The sequence below is a fragment of the Tamandua tetradactyla genome, chromosome 8 (assembly GCF_023851605.1).
Source record: "Tamandua tetradactyla isolate mTamTet1 chromosome 8, mTamTet1.pri, whole genome shotgun sequence".
NCBI lineage: Eukaryota > Metazoa > Chordata > Mammalia > Pilosa > Myrmecophagidae > Tamandua > Tamandua tetradactyla.
Window position 1 is genome coordinate 52,517,891 of NC_135334.1, and position 27,516 is coordinate 52,545,406.

Below are 27,516 nucleotides of genomic sequence, written 5' to 3' on the forward strand. Positions count from 1 at the left end.
AAACAATATCCTTGAACCATTGCTTGTACAAAGGAGGCATTTTGCAAATTCTACCGGTCAATTGAACAGGCATGGATACTAATCAGTCTGTCACAGTGGAACTGAGACATACAACATCAGTTTTTACTTTTAAAATATTTTGTATGCCATCGGACCATGGGATACACATTTACCTGTATGCCAGCTTTATCTTCCTTAGCAAATTTTCAGCTTCTTAAAAGTAAAAACTATTGAATTCAACTTTGTAGTACCTATTATAGCATCATATTCATGATATATGTTCAGCTATTTTGTTGAATTGATTTGAAGTAACCTGTATATTTTATTTGTCATGCTTAATACTGATTTTTAAGACATGCACATTTTTTTCACTTTTTTATTTAACAAATTCAATGTAATTCAACAAATTCTTAAGTAATATTACCGTAACTTTTTTTTCCTCTTTCTTGGCTACAAATAGAAGTTATCCCTATTCTATTTATAATACAACTTTAAGTGGCAAACACATTATATGAAATGTTGCCTTGTTGGATACTAGTGAGTATTAAGTATTAAGATTAAGGTGGAATCTCCAGTATCTGATATTTATTGTGATGTAATTTTATTTCGTGATGATAGAAAACAATGAGATAGAAAATTGTTGGAGAGGTTATACATGCTCATTCTTTAGAAATGAAATGAAGGAAATCAATAAGTGTACTACATGCTATACTCTTTAAAAATATATTATACATATAATATGACATTACATCTTCAATTCTAAGAGTAAAAATTATTATCCTCAATTTTCATAAGAGAAAATAGATGTTCAAAGAAGAAACTTGCATCAAATAATGACACTAGAGTTGGGATTTGAAAATTGATCTGCTCTATTGCAAAAACAAATCACCTTTCTTTCATGACCAAACCTTGAAGCACAGATTAGAATCTCAATGGAAGGATTACATGATCTTCAGTTCCTCCTTCAAGGCTCTCTATCTCCAGTTCTCATTATTTTCTTAAGCAGACTTTGTCACTTATCTGGTAAGTTAGCTCTTCTCCTATTATAACCTTCCCCTTATCTGCTCTTTGCCTTTTGAAAGTGCCATTACCAAGTTTTTACAATATGTCTTTTACTTCCTGGTTTCTTAGCTCCTATTTCCAGGGCCTTTTGATGGCCGTTTAGATTTTATAGCCTCTGTGTAATTCACTCAGTGGGCACGTGCATATCATCTATTTTCAAATATTTTAAACCTAGTGTACTTAATTTGTTTTAAGAAACATGTCCACATAACTGTAAATGAGAAGATATTATGTAGCATTGCTTTGGGTTCATTTTTTTCCAATTTCAGTTTGGTATATTTATCTTTGAGGACAATATTGCTCCTTTGTGATTTCATCTGTTATTTGAAATTGATTCTACTTGTGATCCAAATGTGAATTGCTTGACTGATAGCCCATTTGGTCAATGATATAGTCAATTTTGGCACTGAAATATATTTCAAATATGAGTTGCAATCCACATTTGGAGAAATAAATAGCATTGCATACTTCCTGCTAGCAATAAATTTCAAGATATATTCATCTGGTACTACCTTGATATGAAGCAGGAAGAGTACCTGCACTTGACTGTTAAACAGGAAAATTAAAAGCTTTTTTTGTAAAAAAGAAAATAAGATAGAATTGCATTGCAGCACAATCAGATAGAGTTCTGTTGGAGATATGTATGGGGTAATGGTGAGTGGTGGTGATTTTTGGGGAGAGTGTGTTTGATTTCCAGATTTTGCTTATTGTAAAAATAGAATATTGATTGCCATAGTAACTGTATGCATATTCACTCAGCTCTTAAGTTTCCAATTCTTTGGTAAGGAGACTTGAACTAAGGTGCCTAAGACAACGAGCTCTGAGAAGGTCCCACTTGGACCTCCTCTTGCAGGGTTAACATTGTTTTTATCCCATATAATTTTCCCTGCAGAATCATTTTGCTTAGCACCAGTAGGTTTTTATCTTTGTTTATATGCTGTAGTTTTCTGCCTCATTAACTGGGGAGGATTCCACAACTATAATTCACCAGCCAGCTGCATTTTCTTTCGGGAAACTGTATTTCTATGTGCTCAATATCTGGTAGATATGATTTCTTTGTTGAGTCACCACTTCTAGGTTATAAAAAGAGCTTTTGAACTTTTTAAGAAGGGAAGAGCAAGCTCCTGATTTGAACCAGATTTGAAAATAGATCTTCCATATTCCTAACACCATAATACTTCCCCACAGCATCGCCTGGGAATACATGTTGGAACTTTCTTTATTTATGACTTAATATTTAAGTTGACTCGGGTATTCATCTGTAAATGTGCCACTGTGAGGAGTGACTTCACCTGATTGGATGTTCTGCTTCAAGGATTCCATATCACATGATGAAAAAAATTCATAATTTATTTTTGACCTCCATGCTCAAAAAAAAAAAAAAGATCATGAAGTCTGTGTCATTAATCACCAACCTATCTAAACTTATTTAGGAACATGTTTTTTGCCAAATATGTTCCAATATCTCATGCTGTTAAACTTAGATTAAAGCTACTGATAACAAATTAAACAGGAGAAAGTTAGCTAACAGCAAGGTCTTTAATTTTGATTTAAGCACATGAGCAGATGTGGCAGGGAGGAGTCTCAGCTGGGATAAGTTCCAGATGCAGTGCTTATGTCAATAAAACCCTTTGAAGGGTTAGCAGCAACTAAAATCCAGCACTTGGAGACTGAATGCTTTTAATTATTCTACTAATAAAATATAGCTGACAAGTTCTAAGGTCCTGACCAGCTTGGAATTTTATTAATAATTGCAATACAATTTGAGTAACACATACAGTTGGAAAATTTAAATTGGCCAGAAAGAAATAGAAAGTATGAGAGTTAAAAGGAATTTTTAAAATGTCCTAGTAAAGTACAATAAAATTGTTAAATAACTAAAAGAATTTAGAGATTATGAAACTTTCCAAGATTAAACTATAAATTAGTGGCAGAGGCAAAACAAAAAAATTATGGCCAGTCCAATGGTGAGGATGAGGTATTCTGGATTCATTTTAGATTATGATGCATATATTGTGATGCATATATATATATATATATATATATATATATATATATATGTGCTAGTCTTTTACTCTTTGATTTACTTATTACATGTATATTGTAAGTATTTCAGAATGGAGTATTATACATGATAGTGATGTTTTCATCATTATTCATATATACTTTTTCTTTGGGTATTAGGAGCCTTATTTCGAGCAATTACATACCTTAACATGAATAATTTGTCCCCCAAAGTCATAAAATTTTATATTTATTTTAACTGTTTTTGTTTGAATAGGAAATAATAAAAATAAAGCAGGCATTTGCTTTTTATGGTATTGATAATTTGTTTTCATTTTAATATATTATTAGTTCTACATATCAAAAAAATCAATTATCTTAATATCAGCAGAAGGGATCCTTTTTTAATGCAATTTTATTATGTATTCATGTTATGTATTCACATACCACATAATCATGCAAAGTGCACCATCAATTGTTCACAGTATCATCATATAGTTAGTTGTGCACTCATCACCACAATCAATGTCTAGACATTTGCATTACTCCAAAAAAAAAGAAGAATAAAAATTAAAAATAAAAACTATCCCCCAAAGCATCTCATACCATTTATTCCCCCCCATTTTATTTATTTATTTTTTGTCCTTACTTTTCATTCATCTGTCCATACTCTAGATAAAGGGAGCATAAGCTGCTAGGTTTTCAAAATCATACAGTCACACTGTAAAAGCTATATAGTTTTACAATTGTCTTAAAAAGTCAAGGCTAATACAGTTCAACAGTTTCAGGTATTTCCTTCTAGCTATTCTAATCCACTAAAAACTAAAAATGGATATCTATATAATGCATAAGAATAACCTCCAGAGTGACCTCTAAACTCTACTTGAAATCTCTCTGCCACTAAACATTATTTTCCTTCATTTCTCTTCCCCCTTTTGGTTAAAAATTATTTCTTAATCCTGTGATGCCAGGGCCAGGCTCATTCCAGGGAGTCATGTCCCAAATTTCCAGGGAGATTTATACCTCTCGGAGTCATGTCCCACGTATGTGGGGTGGGAGAGGGGGAGGGCAGTGGGTTTACCTGCCGAGTTGTCTTCAAGAGAGAGGCCACAACTGAACAACAAAAGAGGTTCTCTGGGGGTGACTCTTGGTCATATTTATAAGGAGGCTTAGCTTTTCCTCTGCAGGAATAAGTTTCATAAGGTTCAGCCCCAAGATCGAGGGTCCAGCCTATTAAATTGATAGTCCTCAAAGGTTGCAAGAATATCTGGAATTTCCTAGATGGGGAAGATTAATACCTCCACATTTTTCTGAGGAGATCCTTTTTCATTTTGATTCCAAACATATCACAAGTCATGTCGCGCCCTACACAGAATTTGCTACTACCTCTTCAGCCAAAAAATAAATAAAAACAAAAATCCTGCTGCTCCCTAACCTTTTCCTTGGTAGCCCTGACATTCTTATCCAGAAATAATCCATTCTGGGTCAAGGCATTGTCTTCATGCAGTGCCTGTTATGCTATACATATGATCCCTGGAAGGGATGGACACATTAAGTCATTATAGTATCAAAAAGAAATGAATATGATTCAAGAATTCAAAGACTGGGACCTGTGGCATGGGAGTAGGAAGTGACATGGTTTTCTGGGTTGAGTATGGGGACTTGTAATATTCTGCTTACCCAAAGAAATGCCTTATATGGGATGGGCCATCCCAACTGGGCCCCACCAAAGGAAGTGAGAGACCACTTGAGGATGAAGAATCCCTGGAAAGGAAGTACCACAGAAATTATCCCCAAAGAGGGTACAAAAGTTGGGCAGATAGATGGAACTCTAACACAAGTAAACTCATATTTCACAATTTTGACACAGGCTGATCATGGCAAATTCCGTTCAATACTTTGACTGGTGAATCTCCTTTGACTCTTGAATTCCTGTCTCAAGTTTTTCCACATCTTCAAACATAAAACCTAGTAGAGTCTACCTCCTTAAAATGTGACATATCTGTTTATATTTTTTCTTTCATTCCTATTGCCAAATCTCTAGTCCATAATATCATCATCTCTTACCAGGATGTCACCAACACAGTTCTGATCTTTCTCTGCATTGCAGCTTCTCTTCCCTACCACACATATAACTCCAAATCCATTACAAATACAGCTATATTTGGATGCCAGCCAATTGCTTGAAGTTTGTCACTGAATAACATGGAGAGTATCTCTTTCTAAATATTGTTTGTTTAGAATAATTTATACAGCATTTGCTGTTTGCATGGCTCTTCATGTGCATTAAAATATCAAGAAGTATGTTTCCCTGAGAGTTGAGTGAGAGGTTATAAGACTGTTTACTCACAAGTCCATCCTTGGATTGAGCTGTGTATTATTAGACTGCATTTTGTCTGAAACAGAGCAATGATACTAAAATAAACTTTCATATTTGTACTGCAATTTGCACTAGTTTTTCTTGGTCACTGCCTCATAGAATACCAATTTAAACTCTTTTAAATAGGCTGGGGAAATCTTTTCTTTTTCTCCCCACTCAACACAATCTAAATCTGAGAAAAGTGAGGGTTAGAATTTAAGCAGCTTAACCACGTAAATAAGAATGGCAAGAGTTAACATCATGGGGTTCTAATTCCTGATCCAGTGTTCTTCCCAGTCCATCAGACTATCAAGTCATGGTCCATTTTCCTTCTGACCCAAAGGTTACATGCCTAGCGCCTACACTCATCCCATCCACCATATCAGTGGGGAAAAACGTGGGCTATGGACAGAACACTGATATGAATCACTGCTCTATAGTTGTAGAGCAAATGTTAGCGGGAGGCAGGAACTCTTCCAACCTGCTCTGCTCAGGTTTAGACGTTATATCACATTGAAAGTGAAAACCTTGATCTAGAGAAGAAAAATCACCCAATTTCTATTTTGTGTCAGGCCAAACAAGAACAAGCTGTGACATGCTCATCTATTATAAACTCTTCTTACATCTTAATCAGGCCAGGAAACTGCACAGAAGCTGTAAAGACATGAGTATAGTTATCCATTTGTATTTTCAGAGAATGAACACCTCATTATTTTCTAAATAACCCTGTGCACCTCCATTTCACAAGTGTGAAAACTGAGGCATGGGAAGCTTAGATATTTTCTCCAATGCTTATAGCTAGGAGGTAGTGAAAATCCAAGTCCAAATCTTTCCTTCACTCAAAACCATCCAGTTAGGCATTTATATAGATTACATTTCACATGCAGTAGGATCATGGATATGATTGCAAAGGTGAAAACAGTTTGGCCCAACCAAAAATTATAGTTAATGGATCTTCTCATCCTCATCTAAAGAGAATTTGGGAGGGAGGCTCATCTATGTCTTTAAAATTAACTATTCTAACCCATGGGCTGATTCTGTGATATAAAGTGGGAACCTGACAGAGTTAACTGTTTTGCTTTGATCCAAAGGAAAAAAGTCCTCCCCTAAAGGCCATTTTCCTTGCCAATTGTCTTCAGTCTTTCCAGCCCTTTGTTTGTTCTGAAAAATCCACCTTTCAGATTTTATTCCATCCTTCACTGCAGGGAAGTAGAGGTGACACACTACACAGGGCAAACCACATTTTTCTCCCTAGTTATTTTTGCCTCCATCCTCCTTAACACTTTGGGATCTCTGGAATGGTGATTTCCTCTGTTTAACCCAAAACTTTTGTATTTAGACTTCTGTCTAACCCCTTGCTCTTTGCGGTTTTTATCACTAACAAATATAACTGATGCAATCCCTCTGTATTTTTTCCCCACCACCCCTACTTTCCTTATGGTCTCTCTCTGAGACAAATTAATTGGAAGAAACAGATTAAGAGAAAGCTATTTTGATAGTATCTTAGTACAAGGAAAGTATGCTTTGCAAGTTGTTCAATGTTAACAAGAGGATGTTGGTTTCTTTTTTCCTGTTTGTTTTGTTTGCCTTTTTCTCTTGCAGATATTTTACCCTGAGAATTGACCTGAGACCCCTTCTAAGAAAGCTCTACATTTCCTTTACAGAATAGATCGGAGGTGAGACAACATGAAGACATCCTGCTCATCCAGGATAGAGACAGGGTTTGGGAGACGGTAGAGTTAAATGAAAGCTGGAAAGGATTATGAAAAAGGAAGAAAAAGAAAAGGAAACAAGAACAAAAATGAAAAACAAAAAACCTGTGTCTTTCCTTCTTTTGAGATGACTCAGTGGGAAGAGCAAAAATGAGTTCCGTAGCATCTAGATCTTATTTTATCTGTAACTGAAAAATAATTCAATTATCTTTCTGGTAGTGATTTATTTATACACCCTGTACTCTAGATATTGTAGGACTAAATCATTTTATGTCTACATTATATCACTTACTGATTACCACATTTTGTGGATAAGGAGCTAAGTCTTGAAGAGTTTTTTTTTTTTTTTAAATCTCATATCCAGTAAGTAGAGGACCAAGGTTTGGCCATACCAAAGCTTATTGTGTACAAACACTCCATTATCTCCATATTTGTTTTTGTATAACATAGACATATTTTTCAAAATTTTCCTTATCTGCCACTTTCCTCATGGTCTCTTCAATTAAGAAATGATAAATATCCATCATGCTGTGTGTTTATGTGTGAGTGTGAATGTGTGTGTGACTATGTATCAGGGTATACATATATGTAAGAAACAGAGTATGGGGAGAGAGGCAGCATACGTGTCTTATTCGTGTAAAACTTTGGGGTTGTTGATAAAGTGAAAGTCATATTCAGGAGTCTGGGAGATGTTGACAGAAATGGGAGCCAGGGTAAATCAGTCAGATAACTCAGACAGTCTGACTCTATTACAGGAACTGATGGATATTCAGAAGTTCTGAGAGAGTACAAAAGCTTTTAGCATCACTATTTTTTTCCAAGCCTCCTATGGAAAAAAGAATAGCTAAGGCTGAATTGCCATCTCTGTATCAGACAAATGTCTCACTTACATTTTCTTCAACACCTAGCGAACATCCCTGCACTCCTCCCAGAGAGAAGCCATAGAGCCTAGCAAAAAACTCCACTGACACGTTTACTTGTCACAGTTCTCCTACCTCAAACCGGAAGAGACAATTTCCCTCTTCAAATCTATATATTATTACGGATTTTGCCTCTTTTATAAACAGCCTTAAGTCAATAATTAATCACAATAAAATCAAAGGCACGTTTTATTTTACATTTTCTATTTCTTTTTATTTAAAAATCAGAAATGATTTCATTCTTTTATTTTATTTTTTTCCAAAAAGCAGTATCCCTGAGAAAGAAGTGAAACTATTGTCTCTTTTCTCTTAACCTCCAGTATTTCAATTATACATTTTAGGTTAGTAATTCAAAAGTATTTCTGTGCTAACCAACATTTTTCTAAGACTGTAATAAGACAGGAAATATAAAGACAAGAGCAACCTGAGTCATTGATTCTATTTCCCCAGCATAGCAAGGCATGACCATCTTATTCAATTAGCATATCAATCTTTGGGTTCAAGTCGGAATTTCACCTACCTCTCTTAGGAATGCAGTCCTTTTTTTTTTTTTAACTAAACTGCCAGATATTATTCTTAATGTCTATTTCAATGTTTCAACTTTATGTGATGATACCTTTCATTTCCAGCTTTTAGAATGTCTCATTCCCTCTAATTATTCCATGTCTCTTTGTTTTATCAATTTTTCTGGAAAACTGGTTTCTTGGTAATAGATACCAAAATAAGAGATATGTTCAATATTTCCTCCAAATTAATTTTTAATAAAAATTTACCTCTTTCATCTTATTAATCAACTGATGCATCATTATCTAACACAAAATATATTTTAGTTCACTTTCTTATCTGTTGTCTGACAATAATCTCATTTGGGATAAAGAAGTTTTTTGTAAGGCGTCTACTGCTGTATCTTCAGAGCAATGATAAGTGTTGGATACATAATAAAGAAGCCACTTAATCAACATCATTTCAATAGAATAATTGATAATATTTACTGAGCCCTAAAATGTTCTGTTAATTAATAAGACACAAACAATGCCACAGATAATCTAAATTCACAGAGAGAATGTCATAAATTCATAATAAGGAACACTTATAAACATCATTTATTAATGTTCCAGGTGCTTCACATACATTTGGCAAATTTCAAATTCTAGAAACAAGAAGATTTTTTTATTTAATGATGTCAAGTCACCATTTAATAGGAAATTCATGAACTTGTTATTGCTATTTCTGAGTTTGGCCTACCATGCCTTATGATCACATGAAGATGCTAGGGCAACTGAAAAATGTAATTTGTTATTGTGGGTATGGTTGAGACCAAGCTCATTGCTGCCCTCCACAGGAGTGGAATTCTGTTAGTAAGTACAAGACAAGAATGGACAGTCATTTGCAAAGCCCTACATAAGCCCTGTCTCTCCAGAAGTGTTCTCTGATTACACCAATTCATATTGACCATTCCATCCCTTCATCTTGCCTCTTTGTGGACAGATTATAAATGTCACCCTGTCTTATAAACACTATTAGTATTGACACAGTTGACACTTCAAAGCAGACAGTATCTGAAGCTTTTATAGAAGGCACAATATTTCAAAAAAATAAAAAAAGACTTTTGCAAGGAAGGATTCCTATGAAACAAATATTTGAATGGTATACTTGTCCAGTTATGTCAAAATTCTTACCAAAGCTTCAAAGATAAGAATGTATGAATACTTCCATACACACTAAAAGATATATTACCACAGAATTCACAGAGCTGCAGCTAACTGGGCTTCTGACCCTTACTCACAGCCCCATCTTGCTTACAAAACAGGAAGACTAGAAATTCACAGATATTGGTTGAGATAATAAGCTGTTGGCCTAGGGGAAACCTGTTGGTATAGTTTCCTCCTTGTGCCAGTTTGAAGATATTCTGTACCCCAGAAAAGCCATGTTTTAATCCTGATCCAATCCTGTGGAGGCAGCAGTTTCTTTTAATCCCTATTTAGCACTGCAGGTTGGAAATCTGATTAGATTATCTCCTCGGAGATGTGATGCACCCAATCGAGGATATTAACTTTTGACTAGACGGAGATGTGACACCACCCATTTCAGGTGGGTCTTTATTAGATCACTCACCTGATTACTAATTTTTAAAAGGGGAAACATTTTGGAGAAATGACAGAGCTTAGAGAAATGGCAGAAGCCTCAGAACTGACAGAAACTTCACAGCAGAGCTGATATAGATGCGGACACGTGGAGAACAGAGACACAGATGTTTGGAGACACTGGGAGCCCAGCAGACATCACCATAAAATGCAAGCAAGCCAGAACCTGGATAGAACCAAGAGATGAAAGCCAGATCCAGAGAAACAAAGTGAGGAATCCCCCCATGGACAGAGACTGAAAATAATGGAGCCCAGGAACGAGGAATGAACAGATGCCAGCCACATGACTACCAGCTGACAGAGGTGTTCCTGACCCATTGGCCTCTCTTAAGTGAGGGTAACCTCTTGTTGGTGCCTTAATTTGGACACTTCCTTAGAACTGCAAACTTGTAACTTATTAAATTCCCCTTTATAAAACCCTTTCTAGTTCTGGTATTTCGCATTCTGGCAGCTAGCAAACTAATACACTCCTCTTTAGGGAGAGGATTCCAAGAAAACTCATTGAGGTTAGTGAGAACCTGAAAGAAGAAAGATCACACAATTTACTCTTTTTTAGGGTGTTTCCTTAACTAAGCCAGATTAAAGTGTGTTTGCTAGAGTTTGGAGGGAATGCTTGAGCAGAAAACTTATATCTGCTACGAACTGGAAGAATTTGAAAGAAAGAAGCTGGTAGGAAATGCCAGAACTTAGTCTAATAGACACATGGATTTCCATGGAGTAAGTGGATACTACAGAAGGTAGTCAAGGTCACGCCATCTTAGTACAACTTGCTCAATAGGACAGTCTATTCAGCAAGTTGTCTGTAGGGATACCAAGTCAAAAATACTTATGTGTGGATCACCAGTAGCGGTAGATTGCAAGAATCATACAGAAAGTGTATCAATGATGCCAAGAAAACAACTATAATGTAGAAATCCATATGGAACCTTCAAAGAACATATGAATTTGTCTTATTAATGAGCCAAAACTTAGACTAATATCAGTGCCAGTAATTATTAGCAAGAAAGAATTTCAGCAACCCTATCGATGTAAGAGTTCTTTGTCTCTCTCCCTCTAAAACACCTTCTCCACAGTGTAACCCTGAAAGCTAGGAAATGCAAAATGGGAAAAGAATGCTGGTTTGCAAACAGTGGGTCAGTTCTGGGTTGAGGAGAAAGGATAAGCTCTGAACTGGATGTAAAATAAAGGCTCTGATTTGGTTTGAAGTGAATTTTTTTTTTAATATCTGTAAATGAGTCTTAAGTAATAAGGGGAATGAGACTGACTTTCTTTTTCTATAACTTAAAGTGATCAGAAAGCAATGGGAAATGCTTGAGATGTAGTCATGGCTGTGACAGGATTATCTAACAGAATACTTATAAAGTTAATGTTGGGGAAAAAATGGAAGGGGTTTCCTCTTTATACCTCACTGGGTTCCATTTTTTCAAAAATTGGTTATATGTATACATGAATAATCAATACCATTTACTTATCAGAAAAATGAGTTTTCAAAGTATGCCCAAAAATAAGCTCTCCAAAAATACGCTTACCTTTTCATATTGTCTGCTACATGTGGGGATGTTTCTCCAATTCAACCATCTCCTACTTCTCCATCTATTAAGGTCCATCTCAAACATCACATTCTCCCTGAAGATGGCCCTGATTTCTGCTACTCACCACCTACAAGCTGTTTATTATGTTTTCTATTATTTCCTTCACAAACATTTATCAAGCAAAAATATCGAAATAATGCCTATAACAAATAACATAGAAATAAGAAAAGAAATAATCTATGTCATTAAAAAGCTTACAGTCTAATGGAAAGGCCATCAGATCAATAGCTCCTATGTAGTGTGAAAAGTGAATGCACACAAAAGTAGATTGTGATCCAATGTACTCGTCCTTGCTGGCAGGAGTGGGGTGGTAGTGTCATGGGGTGCAAGGAGTCAGAACAGAAGAAAGCTTCACAGAGGGGAAGATACAGGGACTGAATTCTAAAGGATGCCTTGGACAAATTAGACATTCTCTTGCTTTAAATTTGTTCTTTTCTCTTAACTAAAAATGAATTTCCTCTTCATCTCAAGCTGTTGAAACAGATGGAGACAGAATATGGAGAGTCCTTCATAATCCAAAACCATTTAATACAAACTTTCAGAAGTAGAGAATCTGTGAGGAAGAAGAGAAAGTTAGTAGCACTGCAGAAGCAAATGAGATATGAGAATTGAAGCTAAACTGCATTAATGCCAGAACACTAAGATAAATTTCTACAACCTAATTTTGATAAAGACCTTAGAGTAGTCTTGTATACCAAACCACAGTTCTGTTCTTATTTTTATTCAGTCAAGCAATTTTCCCCTCTTGTATTCTTGAATACCTTTGAGATGTCCCTTAGGGTCTTCAAAATTGATCTCTTATCTTTTAGCTATATAAGGTAAGATTCTGTTCTTGCAAATAGAATATGGTACATGAAATGTAAACAATTAAATTATATAAAAAGTTGCACATGATAAATGCTATTCTAGAAATTCAAATTTGCATCTCCATAAGAGAGGGTAAATAGATAAAACTAATATACTAAGTTTTTTGAAGATTGGCACTGTTTTCCATTTTTATTTTATACCCTATATGATCATAAAGGTATCTTGCAAATTATAGCTTCCCTATTAATGTCTATAATAATTTCAGTAAAAAAGTAGTGAACAACTTAGTGATCAGGTACCATAGAGGAACTGAGACTATAGTAACAAGTAACAAGTTAGGCAGGATCAGTATTTTCAAGGAACCTCCCATCAGTTAGGAAATGAGATACAAAATGGGTAATTTCACTGTAGGTAAAGTGTTAATATAGCAATAAATCTAATTAACTTGACTTCTGAGAATAAAGAAATGTGTTCTATAAAGTGGTAAGCTTGTTGTTATTAATGCTGATTTCTATCACTTCTGAATCTTTCTCAATGATCTTCCTTACTCAGGACTTTCTAAGGGGCAGAGTTTACCGATACAAACAGTAAGTCATCATACCTCAATCAATGGCTGCATGGTCTCGCAAACAATACATTGGGTGATAGAAGATTTGAGCTTCCTTGAGAGGCGTATCAATAACTTGGGTAAATCACTTCTCTGTCTGAGATCAACTGAGCCTTATCCATATAGAAGGAATGAATCAGAGTTCTGTTCCTCCCACAAATGTTCTCTCATGGACCTGCAACATGGTATCTGTACCAAAAATACTCACCAATTTAATGATGACTATAATATCTATGGAGTCACTACAATATTCAGAGTAGAAACACAGAGAGTAGAAACTCTGATCTCAAGTGGTGGTCTTCTAATGAGCATGTCATATGAGTACTTATACTGCCTTTTGTTTTGCCTTAAGAATTCATTGTAGCAAAAGTGTCTGCCTTATATGGGCTATATTGTGTCAAATTACATGGTAAATAGTTTTACTAATCATCTTGATCTACTTAAACTCCCATTTTACCCAGGAAACTACAAAGATGAAACAGTGGGCATCTGAAGCAGGCTGACATGCCAAAGAAACCTTGCCGTGCCACTAGAGGCCATTTCTCGTGCTATAATAAAACATGTCCAAAAGTCTGCTTAAATTCACCAGAGAGCCCTGCTTGTGTAAGCTACTGATTAATGGGATATGACGCAAAGGTATCCTGCGTCAGACAACTCATGTACCCCTTGCAGCTCACATAGCCCACACGGCCCTCACAGCTCATTTCTTCCTTGTTCCTCTCCACTCCCCCTCATACATCCTCCCTTTATCCCAAACATCCAGATAAGCTGCCTCCCTGAGCCCAGCCCTTTTGAGCAGCAACCTCTTTTTTGTGTGTGTGGTGCTGCTCCAGCATGCACACTACTTTAGCTCAATAAACTTCTTCTCTATTTTTCAGAGTCTAAACAGAATTGTTGCATTCTGTTTATAGTGCAACAATTGATAGATATTGAATTAAGGAACTAAACTAAGTGAGTTTTAAGACCTTTTCTAGCATTAAATAAATCCACAAATCTAAAGGCTATTGGCTATATTTATAGAAAATGTGCAGAAAGGCACTTTCTTTCTTATGGTCCCAAAACTAGTTGGCTATAATCTAGAGTATATAAACAGATTATAATTTTATTGAGACTCTGTTTTTAAAATGGTGGATGTTTTGCATAATTTTTAAATTCAAAATGTCCAGATTTACTCAAAGATTTTATTCATACATCAGAACTCAAAATATTATTCAAGGATAAAATCCTCTCTGAAATTTTAAGACTTTTAACTTAATTTATCCAGGGAAGTTCAACAAAAAGCAAAATTGCTATCAGCAGGTTAAGAGGCAATCATTTCTTTAAAATAATGTCCCTCTGTCTATGCAACACTCAAAAGAAATAATATTTTTCATTTTGTTTTGCTTTTTTGCAAAATATAATTTTGAAATTAGGTTTATCACAAACTTAATTAGCTTAGGTAGATAGATCCCACAGATTTTCAGACATATATCAGTTTCAGAGATATAACAAGGGAAGTAAGGAATAAAAAGCACTGATAAAAGTTTTAATAACTTGAAAGCATTATTTAGCCCTCAATTCATATTAAGCTTTCTTTTCCCTGTGCTCTCTCATTTGGGGGGCAAGGGGGATAATTATTTCCTAGGCAAGTCAATGAAGGTGTCTTAATGCTCATTATAGGCAAAATCAGAAAATAAAAGACAACTGAGACATTTATAATTAATGGCACTGTATTAAGCCACTACCAGCCAGGTCAAATGTTAGAGATTTTTCTCTATAAAATACTTCAAACTTAGATCAATTATCATTCTATTTTTTAGTTTCTAGTGTCTGTACATCGACTGAAGTGTTCAAATTAGAAAAAGTGTGTAATTGCTTTGATAAAATGTGGTTTTGAAATACAATAAAGTACAAAATTGAAACTCTTTAAAATTACTACTATGCAATATGTATATGCTAAAAGATTTTAGAATTCAGAGAAAGAGATCCTTTGAGAAAGAAAATAGTTCTACCTCCTTGGGTAAACATAGAAATTTGGCTTCCCCATTAGAGATATACTTTACATTTATCAGATTAGAAGATACTTATAGAATTCCCTTTTCTGAATAACTTTCAGTAAAAGACAATTGGACCTAGTCTCCAGAGTCAAATAGCTGAGCTTTTCTAAATTCTGCAACATAATTGTCTACTAAATTGCAGCTGGTCTGGAAACAATGCAATTGTTTGTTTTTTGTTTTAATTGTTACAATGTCATTCCATGTTTCTTGTACATAATCTCTCTCTCTCTCTCTCTTTCTCTCTCTCTCTCTCTCTATATATATATATAGGAGATATTGTTCAGCTAGTTATTTATGGGTGATATAAAAAAGGAGTCCTATGGTATAAAAATATTCAGCATTTATCAGAGCTTTTGCTACCATAACTTAATGTTGTATGGGTTCAGGGCAGAGGGAAAGAGGGAGAACGAAGGATAATAATACACTGCTTTGCCATCTTATTTACATACTGAACTCAATTAATCTCACATAAATATTGATATTTTGGTCAAAATATTCATCCATATTAAAAAGTAAAAACAACCATTAAATTCCACACATATCTGTATTATTAATACTCTATGTAGCACTATTACTGAAACAAAAACAAAAAGATAATCTTAAAAATATATACACAAACTTTTCAATGAATTGCTCAGTTGGAAAAAAATTAAGGGACCCACAAGGACAAAACTGAGGTGAAAACAGAAATATTGTGCTGTAAGCAAGGTCTTAAAGGAGCCTTTGACATAAAGGAAACTGAGATAGCATGCAGTTTCAGCTTTAACTGCAACACAGGGAATAGATAAAGGTAGGAAGGAAACTGAAGGGACAGTAGGAAACTGGTAGGTCTCAACCTTGAGGCTGATACAATGGAGGAGGCAAGCTCTCATAAGAGTGCCTAACATCAAGCCAGTCTCCCTATGAATTTTTACTCTGAATTTGCCTATTTGTAAGGTTGAAAATAAAAACACAAGAAAAGAAACTATTTTAAAAGGGTTGTCTCAGTAGCCTGGTAGAAGCAAAGGAAAATAAATCTATGATACATCATAAATGACACAAATAATTGCTTCCACCTAAAATGACTCACAATAAAATATCACCAATAAATGAAGAAAAAGACACCATAAGTGAAAAACAAGAGAAACAACAGATGCAGAATATGAGCTATTGCTAACACAGTTACTGGAATTATCAGGAACATGATAGAAAATAGATAAGTTTAACACATCTAGATAAATATAAAGGTGATTGAAAATATAAATGCAATACAAGAAACTATTAAAATGACTGAACATATTTGGAAAATAATTTCAAAGAGAACTTCTGGAAATGAAAAAATATAGAAATCAAAATGGTAACAGCATAGGCAGTTTAAAAACAGATTCCGCTGATGGGCAAAATGCTGATCTAGGAAATATAGCATAATAAATTACATGGATTACATCACAGAATGATAAAGTGCTTAAAAGCTCTAGTTTCAGTATGAAAGAGGCTGTAAGAGGTATGGAGGAGATAGTAAGAAGACCAATATATGTATGATTGGAGTTTCTATAAATAAGAAAGAGAAAGATGGAGAAACAATATTAAAATAAATAATGGACGAGAGCTTGCTGGAATTCATAAAACACTGATCATGAGATTCAAACATCCTTGGCATATAATTGATATAAATATACATATAACTGCAAAGTACCAAAGACAATATTAAAAACTTAAAATTAGCAAGTCAAAATGATATGTCGTATAGAAAGCTGACTTTTCAAAGTCAACAATATAAACCAAAAAGGAGAAAACAATACACTCATGGTGCCAAAAAAATTAACTTAGATCTAAAATTGTATACCGAACAAAGGTAGTTTTCATGAAGGAGTATCAAAAATATTTTTTTTTTCAAACTAGAAAAACCTGAGAATTTATATCAAGCCAATTTTCACTAAAGATGTATCCGAAAGATTATTCAGCCAACGAGATAAGGATCACAGATGGAAGGTCTGAGAATCTAAAGGAATGCTGAGCAAAAAAATTAGTAAATGTGTGAGTAAATGTAGCCACATTTTTCCTGTAGGAAGCCATAATAATAACTACTTTTTATATTGAAATTAATGATAAACTAAAATGCTGGATAATATTTGGTAATTAAGTGATCAGAGTGATGGTGTCCTTATTTCCTAGTAATTCTTTAGAGGACAGTAAAGAAATTTAAGTAATATTAGAATGCCTTAATTATCTAAATTAAAACTTCTACAGTAGCTAGTGAATAAATGAATGTAAACACCAAACTAGTAAAGAGAAAATAATGGAAAATGTTAGGGAAGTCAGAGACATCTGAACAGTGGTGAGCACCCAGACCTCACCTACTCCCACCTCCTTCTTTGCAGGAGTCACGAACGCACTTCGAGCAGCCATCCTCCGGCCTTTTGCGAGCCACACGTCCTTTTCTATGGTGGGCTCTTCAACAGGGGGAAATGTCTCATTTAATGAAAAGTCCAGACAGACCTTCAACCTGGATCCTGGGAACCAGCAATCCCAGACACTAATCAAGGCAGGAATTCTCAGTGGCAGGCTCCCCTTCCCATGAAGTAGGTAAAAACCACACTCATACAGTATAGATTTTTCTCTCTTCTCCAACACAAAGTCAGGCGTGCAGCATTACCATCCATCAACCCTGAGCTGAGCAGATTTGGCCACTTTGGGGGACTGGCCATGATGGGATTTCTTCCCCTGCTCTCCTGGGCTCTATTACTTGCTTTGTGCTGTGTAAGTAACAGAGTTTATTTGTTCTTCTTGGCTCTATGCTATGCAAGTAATAAAGAGAGAGATTTGCCTCTCTTCTTCAGCACGAAGTAGGACACGCAGAGCTGTCATCTATGGAACCTGACCCAGGTTGTGGCCCTCCTGAGATACTGGTTGCGATGGGACTTCTTCCCCAGCTCTCTCTGGCTCTTTGTAAGTAACAAAGAGCTTATGTGCCAATCGGGACTATTTATATTGTGCAAGTTATAAAGAATTAATTTGCTGAAAGTTTCTTTGTGCTTGAACCTGTGTCCCCCATAATGCACTGTCGTAGCAATTTGCTCCACAGAAAAAGACTGCCTATAACTGCCCATAAAAAAGAAAGAGAAGACAAAAAATGCCTTCAGCATCCCCAAACTAAAATATGACTAGGTGAAAGTAAGAAAACAGAGAAGTTGAAAGCATAAGCTAAGATGGATAAACAAAATCACAGTATATTGATATCAAAAATGTTGAAAATTGGACTAACCACTTCAATTAAAAGAACACAATATTCAAACTGTCCAAAATGCCCAACTGATTTTTGACAAAGTTGCAAGAAAAAGCTCCTCAATGGAGGAAGGATAACGTTTTCAACAAATGGTGCTGATGCAATCGGATTTGCATAGGCAGAAAAAAAAAGAACCTCAATCTTAGCTTTACATCTTATTTAAAAATGAGCTCCCAGTGAATAATGCACTTAAATGTAAAATGCAAATGTATAAAAATATATGAAGCATTTTAGGAAAAACATAATAGAAAATCTTTAGGATCTAAGGTAAACAAAGAGTTATAAAATTGACATCAAAAACATGGTCCATAGAAAAAAAATATTTAACTGGATTTCCTCAAAATTTAAAAAAGGAAAACCTTGCGGTCTGCAAAAGACATTATTAAAAGGATGAAGGAAACAATCTCTAGACAGAGAAAAAATTTGCAGACTACATATCAATACAAAGTACATATAATGCAAACTACATATAATATAAACAGCAATATAATTTTAAAAATTAGAATTTTGTTTTGAATGTACAAAGAACTCTAAAATCTTAATAGTAAAAAAGCAAACAACCTAATAGAAATTGGGCAAAAGACAAGAATAGAAATTTCCCAATAGATGATATAAAGATGGTAAATAAACACATGAAAAGTAGTCAACATTATTAGCCATTAGGGAAATGAAAATTAAAACCACAATGAGATATGGTTTCATGACTCTCAGAATAGTTAAAGCAAAATTAGTGACAATACAAAATGTTGGTAAGAATGTAACTCTGGAAAATAGTGTGGTACTTTCTCAAACACATCAAACATGCATGCTTCGTACAACCGAGTAATTGCACTCATAAACATCTACCAGAAATGAAAACTCACATTCACACGAAACCAGTATACTAATGTCCTTAGCATCTTTAAGATCCAAAACAGAAAACAATTCAGATGTCCCCCAGCAAGTAAAGAGTTAAAAACACTGTGGTACATTGAAATTATGAAATAGTTCTTAGCAATAAATAGGAAGAGACTTAGAAATAAAAAGGAAGAGACTGCAGATACACTCAAAAACTTGGATGAATATTCAGAGAATTATGATGCAAAAGGATACTTACCATGTAATTCTGTTTATACAAACTACTGGAAAGGGCAAAATTATAAAAATGGGGAACAGATTAATGTTTTGCAGGGTTAAGGAGAGGCGAATAGGGGACAGCAGAGAAGAGGATTGATTTTAATTTGCATGCAAAAGGCAGAATTATTGTCCCCCCAAAATATCCACATCCTAATTCCTGGACCCTGTAAATATTTTATGTCACTTGTTAAGGGAAAATTAAAGTTGTAGATGGAATTAGGTTGCTAATCAGTTAACCTTAAAATAATGATATTAAAATAGATTATCTGGGTGGGTCGAATGTCATCACAGGAGTCTTTCAAATGAGGAAATGAAAGGTAGAAGAGTCAGTGTCAGAGAGATGTGATGCCAGAAAGATTCAACTGGTCATTGTTGGTTTTGAAGATCAAAGGTGTTCAAGAGCTAAAGAATGCTGGCAGCCTCTACACACCGGGAAAGCCAAGAAAATGGATTCTTCCCTACGGACTCCAGAAAGGCTGAACTTGATTCTAGCCCAGCAAGCTCGATTTCAAACTTCTGACAACCTGAACTTTAAGATAATAAATTTACATTGTTTTAAGGCACCAAGATTGGTAATTTTTTTCACAGCAGCAGTATAATAGTATATTGCAAAGGGCTCATTAGGATGATGGGAATGTTCTGGAATTTGACTGTGCCAGTGTTAATATCCAGGGTGTAATAGCGTCCTATTGTTTTGAAAGATGTTACCATTGAGGGAAACTGGGTAGAGGGTACATGGCATTTCACTGTATTACTTCTTACTAATGCACGTGAATCTACAGTTCTTTCAAAATCAAAAAGCCTAATTAAAAAATGTATATACATTGCTGGTGGAAGTGTAAAATTGTGCAGCCTTTGCGGAAATCAATTTGGCCACTCCTTAGAAAGTTGACCATAGAACCATATGACCTGGCAATCTGACTTTTTAGTATATGCAGAAAAGAATTGAAAGCAGGGACTCAAGTCCATACTTGTACATCAAGGTTCATAGCAACATTATTCACAATAGTCAAAAGGTGGAATCAACCCAAGTGTCTATCAACAGATGAATGAATACACAAAATGTGATGCACACATACAGATGAGTGTTATCTAGCCATGAAAAGAAATGAAGTTCTGATACATATTCCCACATGAATGAACCTTGAAGATATCATATTCAGTGAAATAAGCCAGACACATAAAGACAAATATTGTATGATGTTGTTTATATGAAATACCAAGAATAAGTAAATTTCATATAAAGACAAATACTAGATTACAGGTTACCAGGGGCTGGGAGGTGGGGAGTAGGTGAGGAGAAGGGAAAGTTTTGCTTTAGTTTTTATTTGAAGTCATGAGAAAGTTAGGGTAATGGATGTAGGTAATAGTAGCACAATACTGTGACTATAAATACTACAACTTAATTATATACTTGAAAGTGATTAAAATGAGCAATGTTCAATTATATATATGCTACTACAATAAAAGTTCACATATATACACATACACACACATGCCCATATAAATTTCAATTATTTTCCTTAAAAATTTGACTAAATTTGATTTTATAATGTTAATATATCATCTCATTAGAAGTCTTAACATCTTATTTATGTAAAAGTCTTTATTGAAGCATATATTTCTAAAAAATAAATCACAACATTAAGATGATAGTTTTGAAATAAAATCTATAATAACTGTACTTTACAAGGATATATTGACTTGTTTCAATAGAAAAGTGAATTTCACGTGTATGTTTTTTAGGGCTGTATTCTACATAAAGTGGTACTATCACATACTGTGTAAATTCAGTTCTGGAATTGAATGACCTGGGTTCAAAGTCAGTCTCAGCCACCTATTTAGCTGTCTGGCCTTGAACAAATTACTTAAACTTTATGAATCTCAGGTTTCTCACCTAAGGATAGGGGAAAATGCTAAGATGCCTTGTAGCTTCTACTCACTCTAAAGTATAAACAAATGACAGTGCTATGTATGGAATTAAAGTATACAGAGCATTCAGAATTTTAATTATCTGAAAGTGAATGGAAAACCCTATGTATCATATCTACTTAATCCAATAGTTGACGAAAGCCCTGATAAATTAAACTAATTCATTCTTATTTGTATGCTGCTATCAGAAAGTGCTAAATGGCCCAGGAGAGACTCTCCTAATTTGTCTGATCCTTAGTAAGAGAGCCAAATGATTTAGGGCATTTAGAAAGTGGCTTTTAACTTAACGAACGGCAACAGGGTTAGAATAGATTGGTACAAACATTCAAAATAGAATAGGAATTTTTTAGCTTATCTTATGGTACCTTGGAATGTTTCTGACTTAAAGAGAAGCTTCATTTTTTTTTTTTCTGGCATTGTGGGATCTCTTCAATGATCAAGTAAAACCTATTTTTTTCTACTAGAACAAAGGCAAATCGCAGGATATCCTCAGGGAAACAAAGGGCACTTGAGACTCAAATACTAGTCTGAACCCTGTCTGTCATTTTAGGTAATAAAAGATATCCATACTACTTTTTTTTTTTTTTTTTTTTTTTTTAAAGGAAAGACAGAGAGAAGGAAGGAAGGATAGAAGGAAGGAAGGAAGGAAGAAAGGGAAACATTTTTAAACATTTTCTTGTTTTATTGTATTCTGTTTCTCCGTTTTTGTTACATGGGCTGGGGCCGGGAATCGAACCGAGGTCCTCCGGCATAGCAGGCAAGCACTTTGCCCACTGAGCCACCGCGGCCCGCCCTGATATCCATACTACTTTAATTATAATTTGTACAGCTGGAAATTAAAATTTAAGCATGTTCAAAGATGTAAGTGGATATCTTTAAAGTTTCCTCTGAGAAGGAGAAAAACCATAATGAGCAGTAATTTGATTTCCAGCCTCTATTCATGATTTCATCAGGTGTTAGATACTATTGTATTTTCCTGGATGGTATAGTACCGTAGGGCTCCATTAACACATCTTCAAAACAGGATACCGAGTACCTGAAAACCAGTTCCTTGCCTTTTAAGATAAGGATACAGAGGTTTGCACAAAGAAGAATCCATTGAATTCTAATTACTTTTTCTTTCTTTTCATAATGATTATCTTAAGTGAAAGCAAAGTTCAAAGAGATGGAGAAAGTCAAGTAAAGTGAGAAAGTTTTCCACCTGGTGGCATTACCAACTTGAATCTGTGACATTATGGATGTGATTAATCACGAATATGGCTTACTCACAAACATGGCTTTGGGTTTCTGGCCTTCCTCAGACCCAGACATCGCAATATTTTTAGTGGACAGTTCCTAGCTCATTTTTAAGATGGAAATTCTTCTGCATTTCTAGGTGGGCCTATAACTCAGAGATCAGATAGAAAGCTCAGATAAAGTCATCATAGTAAAGTTGGCCCTGCCCTAAAACCATTTATGGTAACATTGACTCCTGGAGAAGATTATTTACATGAAAACATCCAAAACTATCCATTCTACATGAAAACCTTCTGTATGGTGACAATGAAAGTCTGAAGAATTAGAAAGATTTTCTGTACTCATATTTTGTGTATTTGCTTCCAGCCTACTTTACAGATATTTCCCCAATGAAGAGCATGAACCATACAGATCTATCATATTATTTTTATTGGTCCTTGTTATAATTAAGCAGAAAACTTATTTGATACTATTAATCCTGGGACTATCCTATAATTAATGTTGAAATTGATCCAATACAGTCACCCTCATTCATTTATTAATTCAACTAATACTAATTGAGTGCCCTGTATGTGTTATTACTCTTAAAGCTATTCAGGGTTGTGCATCGAGCAAATCAGACAAAATACTCCCGTTGACTCACATTCTAATGGATAGAACACACCAACAAAAATATATATCAGTTGATACTTAATGCTATGAATAATTTTAGTATTAGTAAGAGTATAAGAGTAGTAGAAGCTAACAATTATATAGCAATTACTATTTGCCAGATACTGCTAATACTCTTAAAATTTTACTGTTTTTAATCCATCTATGAGAAAAATAGTATAAATATTTTCATTTCATTGACAAGGTCAATATGTCACAGAGAGGTTATATAGCTTGGCCAAGTTCATACTTAATACGTGGTAAAGCCACAAATCCGAGAAGATTGGCTTCACATTTCATGATAAATAAGAATAAAGGAGATGCAGCACCATTGAAAGAAATGGGTTGAGGGTGTGCTATTTAATAGTTAGAAAAGGTTTCCTTAGTGACAAGGTATTTTAATAAAAGTATAAAAAGAAAAAGCTGGGAAGATATGGCTAATAAAAGAATAAGCATTGAAATCATAGAGGTAGTACATGGAGACTACAAGACTCAGCTTATGCAGGGGTTTAGAGCCATTGGAAAGGCTCGACATTTTGCCTTGAATGATAGAGGAAATCATTAGAGTTTTGAAGAGAAAAGTGACATTATTCAACATAAGCATTAAAAGACTCCCTCTGGCTAGTGTGCAGAAAATAGGCAGGAGTAGAAGCAGTAAGATATCCAGTGAGATAATGGTGAAACTAATGAAGTTAGCGAGATGAGATGTCATCAGATTCTGGATAAATTTTAAAACAATACCAATAGTGGTGCTGAAGGAGTGGATTTGGTGTGTGAGAGAAAAAGATAATTCAGCAAAACTCCAAAAACTGGAAGAAATGGAGGTAGTCTTCACTGAACTACAGAACAAGACATGAGGAAAGAAGTCCAGGAGTCTGTTTTGGAAACACTGACATTAACGTGATTGTTGGATATCCAAGTGGATGTGTTGAGGAGGCTGTTGAATTTTCAAGCCTGTGGTTCAGAAGAGAGAATGAGGTTAGGGTTACAAATCAGCATATAAACTATATTTAAATCTATGGGACAGGATGATGTCACCTATCAAGGTAGATAGCGAAAATAAAACGTCTTTTCAGGATGGTGGTTGTGCTTTAACAGAAGCACATGAGCTCATGATTATAAGATTTAGGGCCTGGACAGGCTGGCAGCAGGATGCCCCTGTTTGAGCATAACAAAGATAGAAAAGAACCTTCCTCTGCTCATTTCAAAAGGAGCTACTATGGTAGCATCTTAAATGAGGACATGATGGCAGTGGTGTCACTGGAACTGGGAGAGTCCTCTGCACTACTAGGAAATAGATACAGTGACATTTGGGGCCACGATTCACACACAAGCTAAATTTTGTTGTCCAGTCAGACCTGGAGGAGTAGGTTTACGTTTCTATTCCAACAGGATAGTAACATAGATTAATTCAAAGATATAGGCAATAAAAAACTTGGTGATTATAAAAAGGATTTGGGGAAGCAAATCCTAAGAAAAGATTGTGCTTCCCAGTAAACTGCAGTTCGATGGCTGAAGCTCTTATAATTCAGAATGTAATAATAATGTGAATTCAGTACTAATCTATTTGGTACTAAACTATGAAATCTATCACACTGTTTGCAGTTAGAACCAATTTGTTAGAGACCTTGATTTCTCCAATTCAAAAGTCTTTGTAGCAATTCATATTCCTTCCCTAGCTTATTTTGAATGCAGTTTTTCTAACTCAGTGTAGACAGACAATATAGAAGAGGTAAACACAAGATATCACTTAATTTCTTAAAGATCGAAATTGGTATGTATCATGCATTGATATTATTCTTTTAAAATGTTTTCTTTGATTTTCTAACAGTTATTCATGCCATTTTCTCAAATAAAATAGAACTCCAGTATTGGAATAATTTTACATATTTTCTGGATTTATCCTGTGTCTGGATAAAAGCATATGACAGAAGAATGTTTTGTTTCTGACAGTGTTGGTTGAGTACAAGTAGGGAAAAGACCAAGTTCAGACCTCCACATATCTCTTCCTTAATTGTTGCCAATGTGTGTTTGTAAATAAGCTTTGCCTTCACGTTTTTAACACTTGCCAAGAAAGTGAAAGAGCTGCAAGTCCCTGGGCATGTAGAGTTAAGCTTGATGGCTCTTTATTATAAGGTTCATCTACCTATAACCACCCAAAGGAAACTCAGTGCTACATAAAATCCCCATTTTCTAACAGACTTCAAGTTGTTGAATATGTTTCTGCAGCATTCTCTCTCTCTCTCTCTCTGGTTTTTTTTCTTTTTCTCTTTCTTTTTTCTTTTTTTTTTTTTTGTAGTCTAGATCATGCTACCTATGAAGGTGTTGTCTAGTAGCCAAAAATTATAGGGATGAAAAGGAAAACAAAAAAGAAAACAAAGAGAAAGGAAAATCTTATTATAGAGGTAGAGAGAACTAGAAAATTGCTGAACAAGCACTCGTAGTAAAACTGACTTTGTTATATTGCTCTGCTGCTATTTATGTGACCATGGGAAAGTCAGGTAACCTCAACAATTAACAAAATAATCTACTTAATGAGCTACTGTACAAAAATGTCTGAAAATGTGTTTAAGTATAATATAAAAATGTTGACTAAGTTTACAAACATAGATAAATTACTTCCATAATAATACTAGCTAAACATTTTTAACCAGTATGTTATGAACCTCCTGGTTAAATAATTTAACAAGTTTCTAAAGATATTAATAATTTAATAACTTTCTAAATAACTTAAATATTTAGAAATAGCCTTGTTCAGTTAATTAGTGATTTACATTTAAATTGGATATAAATTATCTTGTATCTAGTTGAATGAAGTGCTCCCACAACACTCTTGATAAGATTTTACCATATATAAGAATCTCTCAGATGCATAATCTCATCTCCAGATGGAGAGTTCAGTCACTTTGTGGGTGGCCAATTAGGATTACTTAAATCAGTGAATGCACCAATAATCCCAAAAGCTTTAGCAATAGCAAAGTCTAAAGGATCACTGTCACACCAAACTGTTTAGAGACCCCACTTCCAACTTTCTAGTCCTTCTTCAAATCTGTGTCTTCATTTTTAACTTTTTAATAAGCTAATGAAAAATGAAGCTAATTCTAAATATTATTGACCCCAAATTCTATTTTGCCTAAATAAACACAAGATATAAACAGCATGAGAAAATAGAAACTTTCCCTTATAAGTATGTATATGTAAGTCTGACGTTTTAAAAACTTTCTAAAGTATATTTCCTCAGTTAATAAAACATAAATATTTTATGTTACAGTTAGAAAACCCATCAATGTTTTAAACTTAATTTCAAATTACATCTGTACTGCCTTCCCAAGATTGTACTGTCTTATAAAAATTGAGTTTGGATGTTGAGTCCCAGGCTGTGTGTGTTCAGAGTAAGCCAAATAAAGAAGACTGCAGGGAAAATGTTATTGGTTATTGGTAAAAGCAGAAATGCACATGGAAACTATTATCCTATTTTCTAATATAGGTGACATCTGGGTGATTTTTTGAAACTGTGACATGCAGAAAATATTCTAAGTAAGGATAAATTTACAATTTCATAAGTCCCCTTGGTGGATAGAATGAGCACAATGAACTTTTTAATTAGTGCAAAAGCAGAAAACTCTTTTTTTTTTTTTTTTGGTGGTCACTAAAACTGGAGCTCTATTGTTCTCCCCCTTTCACCACCTTCTCTAACCCATTTATCCGCTTTCAGATTAAAAATTCCTACTGCCCTCTCGAATTGTAACCACAATTCAAGGAAGTTTGATTAGAAGAGGAAGACTTTTGTCTGGAGGCCAGAACTTAAATTGGGAGATGGTCTATCTACTCACTTCATCAATCATGCATTTTCATTTGAAATTGATGATGTTTTCTCTTGGTAGCAATGGAACACAGTATAGTAATATACAATGGTGTTACAAGTCAATTAAGCTTATGCTGGTCAACTGGTCACCTAACCAGACTATAAAATTGATGTCATGAGAAAAGTGTTCTAGGTTTAAGGCCCATTAGTTTCAAGTCAAGTCTTGTAACACATTTGCCTGGTTGGATCTCCTGTACTGGTATTGGAC